Source organism: Podarcis melisellensis (genome assembly GCF_964234715.1).
Source record: "Podarcis melisellensis genome assembly, chromosome: 1".
Lineage (NCBI taxonomy): Eukaryota > Metazoa > Chordata > Lepidosauria > Squamata > Lacertidae > Podarcis > Podarcis melisellensis.
The window spans coordinates 110563306-110572611 of record NC_138528.1 but is presented as its reverse complement, the minus strand read 5'-3'; the positions used below and the strand labels follow the sequence as shown (position 1 = coordinate 110572611).

General features: G+C 45.7%; 1 long non-coding RNA gene across 1 annotated transcript; it reads right to left on the bottom strand.

Moving 5' to 3' along the window:
• Positions 1 to 238: 238 nt before the first annotated feature.
• LOC309363424 lies at positions 239 to 9243 on the bottom strand. Its single transcript, XR_014165337.1, has 2 exons — positions 9076 to 9243; positions 239 to 1717 (listed from the first exon to the last, which is right to left on the bottom strand). It is a non-coding gene; the product is annotated as an uncharacterized lncRNA (long non-coding RNA).
• Positions 9244 to 9306: the final 63 nt, after the last annotated feature.

The following is a 9306-nucleotide window of genomic DNA, read 5'->3' as shown; positions in this document are numbered from 1 at the left end:
TTTTGTTGGTCAAAGAAACCAAGGTGGCCTTCATCATGCATCCATCCACTGGCTTCAGAAAAGTGATGACCTTGTGTCCTTTCAGCAGGAACAATGGGGTTGTGACTTGAAATTCCACTGTAGAAATCACCCAACACTTAGAGCAAGCCCTAATGTACTTAGGCCCTGAACTGTGCCTATAATTATTTTGTACCGGTATAGAGAACACCTGATTCTAGATCACCAAAGTGTTTCTTTATTTAAAAAAAAGACAGCAGGTATCAGAACTTCCTGGAAACAACATATTTTGGCTCAGAACTAACTGTGTTAGTTAGTTACATAGCCCTGTAAAATAAGTGGGAATCCTACTGACCAATAATTTGGCAGGGAGGAAGAAATCCATCTCCCAAATAGTTGATGACATAATGTCAGTGATGACATTAGTCAGTGGTGACTGAAGCTACCTGGCAGGCCATAATACATGCCTGGAGATGGGCATTTGGTATGGTGGTCCCCAGACAACTTGGCACCTTTGTTTCTGATAGGACTTAAGCAAAAAGCTAACTTTATCTGGCTGTAGGCCACTGTTGCTATGCTGTAACTTGCAGGTGGGAGGGGATTCTTGGAAACACTCTCAAATTTTGCAGCTAAGTGCACATCAAAAAAGAGGAGAAAATCTATTCTTAAGAAATAACTCGGCCACCCATTCCATTTCTTAGAACTTCCAGAGGGCAAGTGTCAAGCTCTCCAGGATCCTTGACCAGCTCTTCTAATGTCAAGTGAAGACCATTTTCTGGCAAGAATAAAAGTGTGTCACTGTGGTGACATTTCAGATTTCACAGTGGGGGCAACATTTAGCAAGAGGTTAGGTGGAAAAATAAATCTATTTTAGGATTGGCTGTAATGGTTGCCATCATTACAACCTGGGGCCATTAAAATCAACAGGAGCTTCTCTATTAGCTTCTCTGGGAAAGTGGATTCTACCTTATAATGGGAGCCCCTATAGGGTTGCTCGTACAATAAAATTATTCATGTAGGACAAAAATAACAACTTAATGCCAGTGCTTTATCTTCTACTGGAAACAATGAGCTTCCTTTTGCTGAAGAGGACAAGATGGAATGCATTGTGTGTGCTGTTAAAACTTTTGTCATTCCTGAACAAAGTAAAATAAAGCAATGCAGAAAGTGAGAGGTATAATGACTGTGGGAATTAAAAGGCAGGTCTAAGTTGAATCAGCTCCCAGATATCAACAAATTCCTCTGCGACATATATGGCAAAATAATCTCTAAGTGGTTTACAAGTATAAAATCAATTATAAAATCCATACATAATTAAAATACATGATGGAAACAATTCCATCAAAACCTTAAAAAATATATATAATTAGAATTTACCATACAAGAAGGCAATTAAAAAGAATAAAAATAAAAGCAGTTAAAAGAGCAATGCAAGTCAGGAAGTTCAAGTTCAATGGAATGCTTGCCTAGACAGCTGTGTCTTCAGGAGTTGCTGGAATATCCATACAGCTAGAGCCTATCACATTTCAACAGGGAGGGCATTCTACAACACTGTTGCCACCAGTGAAAAAGCCCACCTGTGGTTACCGCAAGCCAGTAATGATGGTTTGAGGAAATAAAGCATTCTTCCATAGAGGTGTGAGAAAGAGAGGAGAAGCCAGGGGAATCGCTCAAGCTCCTTGTTCATTCTCAACTGGAATTCGATGTTTGTCCATTGTATCTGAGAAAACAAAGCAGATCCATACATCAAAACACGGCAAAGCCAGAGGGATTTTTCCAAAGGAACTATAATGAAAGGATCAGCCAGTGGTGTAGACTTGGGTGAACTGTGATCTATTACCAGGTGAGAATTGAGCGTATGTTATTGTGCTTTGCTTTTCGTTAAAGGTTTTTGGTATGCTAGCACACTCATATAAACTTATTGAATTCACAACATTCTGGGGAGATTGCATGTGTCTTTCTTTTTCTCTTTCTTGACTGGAATCCAAGCACCTGTGACATGACTCTTCTTTTTAAAGCATCTCCTCTCTCTCTCTCTCTCTCTCTCTCTCTCTCTCTCTCTCTCTCTCTCTCTCTTTCTGTGTAGATTGAGATGACTGTACTGGCATGAAGATTAACCCCCTACTTAAGTAAAGGTAAAGGGACCCCTGACCATTAGGTCCAGTCATGGCTGACTCTGGGGTTGCGGCGCTCATCTCGCTTTATTGGCCAAGGGAGCTGGCGTACAGCTTCCGGGTCATGTGGCCACAGGACTAAGCCACTTCTGGTGAACCAGAGCAGTGCACAGAAATGCCATTTACCTTCCCGCCGGAGTGGTACCTATTTATCTAGTTGCACTTTGACGTGCTTTCGAACTGCTAGGTTGGCAGGAGCAGGGACTGAGCAACGGGAGCTCACCCCGTCACGGTGATTCGAACCGCCGACCTTCTGATCGGCAAGTGCTAGGCTTTGTGGTTTAATCCACAGCACTACCCGCGTCCCAACCCCCTACTTACACCACTGAAAACTTCTTGGGACTACTGAAATCAGAGCCATCCCAGTATATCTTATTTCCCGAGCCATTTCCCTCTGTTAATACGGTACTTTGTTGTCTCTATAAACTAGTTCCAGCTGTGTTGATTTGCCTGATAAAGAACTTCAAGTTTGTCTTTGGAGTCTAACATGCTGCACTGTCAGCTGACACCAGCACCTTGGTCCACCTAATCAGATTCTGAATGTTATGGGAAATGGGGAGGAAACACAAAAGCAAGCTATTACTGAAACTGTTGCTGATAAATATAGCTCCTGGGAAAGACAGTCAGTAGCGGTGTGACACAGCCCCAGATATCATCATGATTTGGATTGTCGAAATAACCCATGTTAGATGGGCATAAAAAATATGGACTGAAGCCTTCAAATCCAGCCAAATGTTTAGCACTTTTAAGCACCACTCATTTCAGAGAGAGGCACATAGCATTCCTATGCTCACATTATTCTGGGACCAGGGGAACCTCACCACAATGCAGGCAGAATTACTACCAATGCATGCTTAGTGGAAGGGCTTCAGTAGAGGCCTGTGCATTCAGCACAGGGACACCGGTGGCACTGTGGTCTAAACCACTGAGCCTCTTGGGCTTGCCGATTCGGAAGGTCAGTGGTTCAAATCCCCATAACGGAGTGAGCTCCCGTTGCTCTGTCCCAGCTTCTGCCAATCTAGGAGTTCAAAAGCATGACAGTGCAAGTAGATAAATAGGTACTGCTCCGGCGGGAAGGTAAACGGCATTTCCGTGCACTCTAGTTTTTGTCATGGTGTTCTGTTGCACCAGAAGCAGTTAAGTCATGACCCGGAAAACCGCCTGTAGACAAATGCCAACTCCCTCGGCCTGAAAAGCGAGTTGAGCACCACAACCCCATAGCTGTCTTTGACTGGACTTAACAGTCCAGGTTTAATGCATTCAGCCTAACCTGCTTCGTAGAGGTGTTAGGATAAAACAGCAGGGAGACCTATAGTTGTCACTAAGTTCTGTGGGGAAAAGGGTGGAATGTAAGTGGACTAAATACATGAGGCCTAGTTAGCTTTGAGGCGATAAACCTGTGTGCTTTGTACCATGATTGTGGTATTATATGACAGAATGACACTTCATTGGGGGAGGGGGAATGCTTCAAAAAAAATTAAGGGAAACAATTGTGTGAGGAAGAGTTTGATCAAGTAACCTCCCACCCACAGTCTAAAGGGGTACAAATAGTATACAGGCTTAAAACATCAGTAATAAATCTGCTGTGCCTTAGTGGACAGTTACCTGCACTAAACTAGGCCCTGTACAGGTACACTACAGATCTTGTCTGTAAGTGAATCAATATTTTAAAGGTTGCCATGGGCAGCTTATCTCACCAAAAAGCACATGCTACTTAAATGTTCATATCAAGGAGAAACTTTACTGCCATGTTCTAATACACAGCAGAAGATGGGGAAGTCATAGGGTGGGACCCTAAGAGGGCTGTTATTAATTTTCTCAAATATTGGTGGAGATTGGAAGGCCTCCACACCCAGAGTTTGCTTAATAAGCTTGCCGATTTCATTTTGGTGCCTCCATATCTGTGTCACACTCTGCAAGTCGAAACTTGGGCTTCTGTAACCACAAGGAGCAAATTCTGACAAGTGTCTTGCCCTTCCCAATTTGCTGCCTTTGCGGCTTACATCCCAGGTGCAACAGTTTGCAGATTCGGATGGGTGAGTGAGTGGCACCTGTCAAAATACTTTCCCCGCTTCAAGATGGGAGCTGGGGAAGATAGCACATTCCAATAAGTAGAAGGCACCTATCGTAAATCGCTGCCTCCTGTATCAAGGATACAAATGGTAAAGATAGCAAATTCTGACAGGAAAGTGACATCCATCAGCATTTTCTAGAAGTGCTGTTCTTATTTCAGAATGTAAAATGATACAATCATCATCTTTTGCTGCTAGAAGCAAGTGCAGGCTGGAAGGCATTTTTTTCAGTGAAATACTGCTTCTTTCTTTCCTCCCAAATTAAGCCTTGGGATTTCATTTCATTCCACCTGCTTAAGGAAAAAGCAGAGTGGGGGAGCTCATGCTGTCAAAATGTTGCCGAATCTGTATTCTCTGGTCTAGGATCTGGAATGGGGAACCTGTAGACCTCCAGACGTAGTAACACAGGAGCTGGGCTTTTGGTGTGGTTGCCCCTGTTCTGTGGAATAGTATTCTTGTTGAGATACGATGGGCACTGTCGAGGAACAAGATATTGCTCAGTGGGTTAGAGTGCTGTGCTGATAGTGCCAAGGTTGCAGGTTCAATCCCTGTATGGGATAGTTGCATATTCCTGCATTGCACAGGGTTGGACTAGAGGATCCACAGGACCCCTGCCAACTCTTCACCATCCTGACCATCATCCATGGTGATTGGGGCTAGGAGTAGAATGGAATGATAGGGATTCATACATTGTTTGATTCCAGTTTCGGTCTCTGACTTACAACGTTATTGCCTCCCAGTTACAAGGTCTTATCTGCAGCAAGCCCTTAAATGCTATAGAATTCCTCATTTTCCAGGCATTGTTTCTAGAAGCACAGTTCATATTGTAACTGCTACAAATATTGTTGTTGCTGCTGCCGCTGTTATTATGACTTCATTTTCCAGCTGACTTTTACAGGATGTGAATCGGGAAACTTACAGTATCATATCAAGCATATTTACTTAGAGGTCAGACCCACTGAACTTCAACAGAACTCACTCCCAGACTCATCCAGCATTTTAGTCTGCAGTTTACACACTTACCTAGGGGTAAGCCCCACTGAAATGAGTGCAATTTGAAAATGTTCAGCTTTGATCAGATGGCTTCCTCCATCTGCCTCTACCACCTTCTGCCCTGTGGCCTCTATTGTTAATGACCTCTGAGACAGCCATTACAGGAACACAAGATATCTATCTTCACAGTGCCAGAAGTCCCCCCCCCCTTTTGCTTTCCTTTCTAATGTGTGTGCATGTGGGGCAGAGTGGGGAGAAACAGCCAGGGTAATGTATTCAAAATACCCAGCACCACTTCTGCCTTAAGCCTAAGTTTTGTAAACATGGACCTTATTTAGAAAATTCCCAGACTCCCCCAAGTGGATAGCAAAGAAATGTAGCTCTAGAGATATTGCCAGGAAGACCCCTCCTGGCAGTCATTATCCATAATGAGCTAAATTCCTGCATTCTGATATACACTCTCTTTCCCCCATTAGCTTCAGAGCATTTGTTTGACAAGAATCATTGCCTAAGACTCTTCTTGCAAGCTGATGAGCTTTTTGCTCATTCCATAGCTTAGCCTCTAATGTAGGGGGGGGGGGGAAGGAACCTGTGGCCCTCCAGATGCAGGTAGGATCCAACACCCTAGCAGATATTTAATGTTTTAAATATGTCCATTAAAAAAAATATCCTATTGTTATATCACTTCAGTGTTTGCCACCCTGGGCTCCTTTGGGAGAAGGGTGGGATATAAACATCATCTTCTTCGCCTTCTCCTTCTCCTTCTCCTTCTCCTTCTCCTTCTCCTTCTTCTTCTCCTCTTCCTCCTCCTCCTCCTGAACCAGCATGGCCAATGGCCAAGGATTATGGGTCTGAGTGTCCAACATCATCTTTAGGGACACTTTCCCCTATGTCTGCTGTAATGTAAACCTCTTAGGAGGAAGGGGTCAGATTGTTTTTTTTACAGACCAGGAGGATCCACCTCAAACCCTAACACTTCAGTAAAACTTCCACTTTTCAATATGCCATAATTATATATTTTTAAATCTGCATACGGAAGTTCTATAAAATGGCTTGGGTGATTCTTTCAACTGTCTGTCTATTGCTCAAACTGTGCCCTCCTTGCTGTCTTGCCTTTCTCCTTATCATACAGCTCAACCATATGCATATTTACTGGGAAGTATTTGTGTTCGTGCAGTTTACTTCCAGGAAAGTGTGCTGAGGACTGCAGCCTTTAAAAAAAACACCATGAAATAAAAGCGTCATTACGTTTCTGGAAGGATCCATCTTAGAGCTGCAACCTTCAACTCTCTTACTGGAGAGAAGGCCCCACTGAAGACAGCGGGACTTCCTTCAGAGTAAACATGACTTAGATGTATTGGCAGGGGGGTAAATGAGAAAACCATTTGTAGTCCCTTCCAGGTCTATTTTATCGATTAATTTTATTTAAATAATTCGTACGTTTCTATGATTGTGCTTCACAACCCACTTGTGTGCCATCATGATCTGTTTATCTGAAGCCTGGTAGTCTAAGGAACAAGTTGTAGTTTTTCTCAACCCAGGATTGTTCACACCCATCCTCAACATGCTGCTTACAGTGTTGTCCAAACTTGGACACCAGTTGATTTTGGACTACAATTCCCATCATCCCTGACCACTGGTTCTGCTAGCTAGGGATGATTAGAGTTGTAGTCCAAAAACAGCTGAAGACCCAAGTTTGAGTAAGACTGTGCCGCTAGATTGATTCTAGATCCTTCTATTCCAAGGCTGAGTGTGGCTACTGATACATATTAGAAAACTCTTTCCTTGATTAGGTTTTCCACACCTTTTCTTTCCTGCACATGCCCCAGGTGAATGAAGAAAGAAGTGATGGTTGCCACCTTTGTACACACCACCATCCTTGGGCAGCTGTGGAGACATCTCCATTTCTGGGATTACCTGTATCTGTTTTCAAATGGACACACTGAGGAGAAATGTAGTTTCTCAAAAAGCGCTTTACAGGGGCACAAAATACGCAGCACACCTAGATTGTGTGTGGACTACAGAAAAACAACAGGAACCCAGTTGCCACTCATTCTGGAAGAAAACGATATGTGGACCCCAATTAAAATACCCGACTAGCCAAGATGGGGCGGTGGGTGGTATTCAGCTTCTTAGAATTATAATGTCAGATGTTCTAAGAATGACTACGGACAGGGGTGCCAACTTGAATAAACTAGAGGGGCAGGTAAACCCCACCCTGCATATTTGATCACATGACAAAGTGCACACACACTCTTTGAATGGCAATGCCCATCAACTTTTTTGGGGGAGGCCTTTGGCCCCTTGAAATATTTTTGGGGTGGCCTGAAGCCGCCTCGGCCTCTAGGAGTCAGGCATAATAGCATAATAAGTATGATAAAATTTAAAATCAACAACTTAATTGGTAAGTATTTGAAACCCGGTATGGCTTTTGGAAGTCCTTGATATTAATAGCTCCAAGAGCAGCTTTCTCTCTCATTGCCACAGATCCCTTTAACTCTTGCGGTGCTGCTCTGCACCTGTTCAGCTCCGGAAAGAAATTCCATGCGGCCCCCAGCAAGCCTCCCCACTCGGACTGCGTCTTAAGATGCACCCCCGGCAGAGCGTGCGCCTCAATCTGCTTTTTCACCAATTAAGCCATCTTCGGGTTAGAGGAAGAAATAAAAGTCTCTGTAAATCCATTGCAGGAGGAATGGTCCCCAGGCTTTCCGCTGGCTGGCTATTGATCCCTTTAAGTGCCTGCTAATGAGACCCGTTTATACCCAATAAAGCACGCGCTACCGGAGCGCCAAAAGACAGATGAAGTGCTCGCAAGGAAGGGCAGCACCCCCCCCCCAAAACCCGGGCACAGCAGGAAGAAGTATTGATCTGCTGCGGGGCCGCCCTTCAAGGGTTAACCTGCTCGAGGAGAGAGAGAGAGAGAGAGAGAGAGAGAGAGAGAGAGAGAGAGAGAGAGAGAGAGAGGGGGCGTGGCCACGGTGGCATCAAATCTTGAGGTGGGAGGTGGGAGTCTACAAAAAAGAGGCAAAGCTGCCGGCTCTCTCCAAGTCCCGCGGTCTGTTCCTGAAAGGGAAGAGGCGCTGAGGCTGGGAAAGCCTTAAGCCTTTGATTCTTCCCCATCGCCTCCGTATGTAGTTTCCCCAGTGGTGGAAAGGAAAAGCCTGCGTCCAGAAGGAAGCATTTACAGTATTTTCCTGCTTCTTGCTCTCCCATGCACAGCCCGAGATTCCAAAGGTTGCAACCCCTGACATTGAAAAATCCGGTCCTGCGGGGCAGCCCAGCTGCTCCTCGCTTGGGAACTGCTTCGCGACGGCAGGCAGGCAGGCAATGACAGGGTACAGGGGGGGGGGGACTACTACAGGGGAGGAGGCCCACAGCAAGGAGTCCCCCTAGCTCTGCTTCCTGTATCCCAACAAAGCGCAAGTAGGAAGCCCGCAAACAAGGCAGAGAGAAAGAGGAGCAGCGTTTGGTCTCGGATATACATTCCCTGGTGGTGGAGGCTCCACTGAGCTGGCGCGCGTAGCAGAGAGTCGCTTGTAAGCAGCGAGGCAGTGGCTGGCCCGTCTTCCCCCACCTCCACAGGATCCCACCACAGCCTTGACCCCCGACAGCAGGCGTTGATCCGCTTCCCCCATCGGGAGCTGTCGGGAACGATCCCCCCCCCCCAACCAAGCGAGGGAAGCAGCTGCGAATGTCACATATTAGGGAAAGGGGATTCGCTGCAGCTGATGGAAAGGCTTCCCTCGACCAGCCAGTCAGGGACACTCGCTCGCCTACCTAAATAAAAAAAAAATTAAAAAATTCTCCCCCTCCCCTCTCTTCCTTCTCTTATATTTTACCTGGGCGACGGCAGCAAGAAGCTGATGTGGGGAGCGGGGGCGCCCTCTTCGCTTCTCCTCCTCCTCTGTCCGTTATTGCCCTCTTCTGTGGAGGGCTTGAGCCAAGAGTGAGGGTGGGGAGGGGGGAAACTGAGGAGGAGAGTGGGGGGGGGGAGGAGGAGGAGAGAAGGCGGCGTGTGACAGATGCACTCCTCTGACAGCTCCCCGGCTAGTGGCTCCCTGCCATTGGCT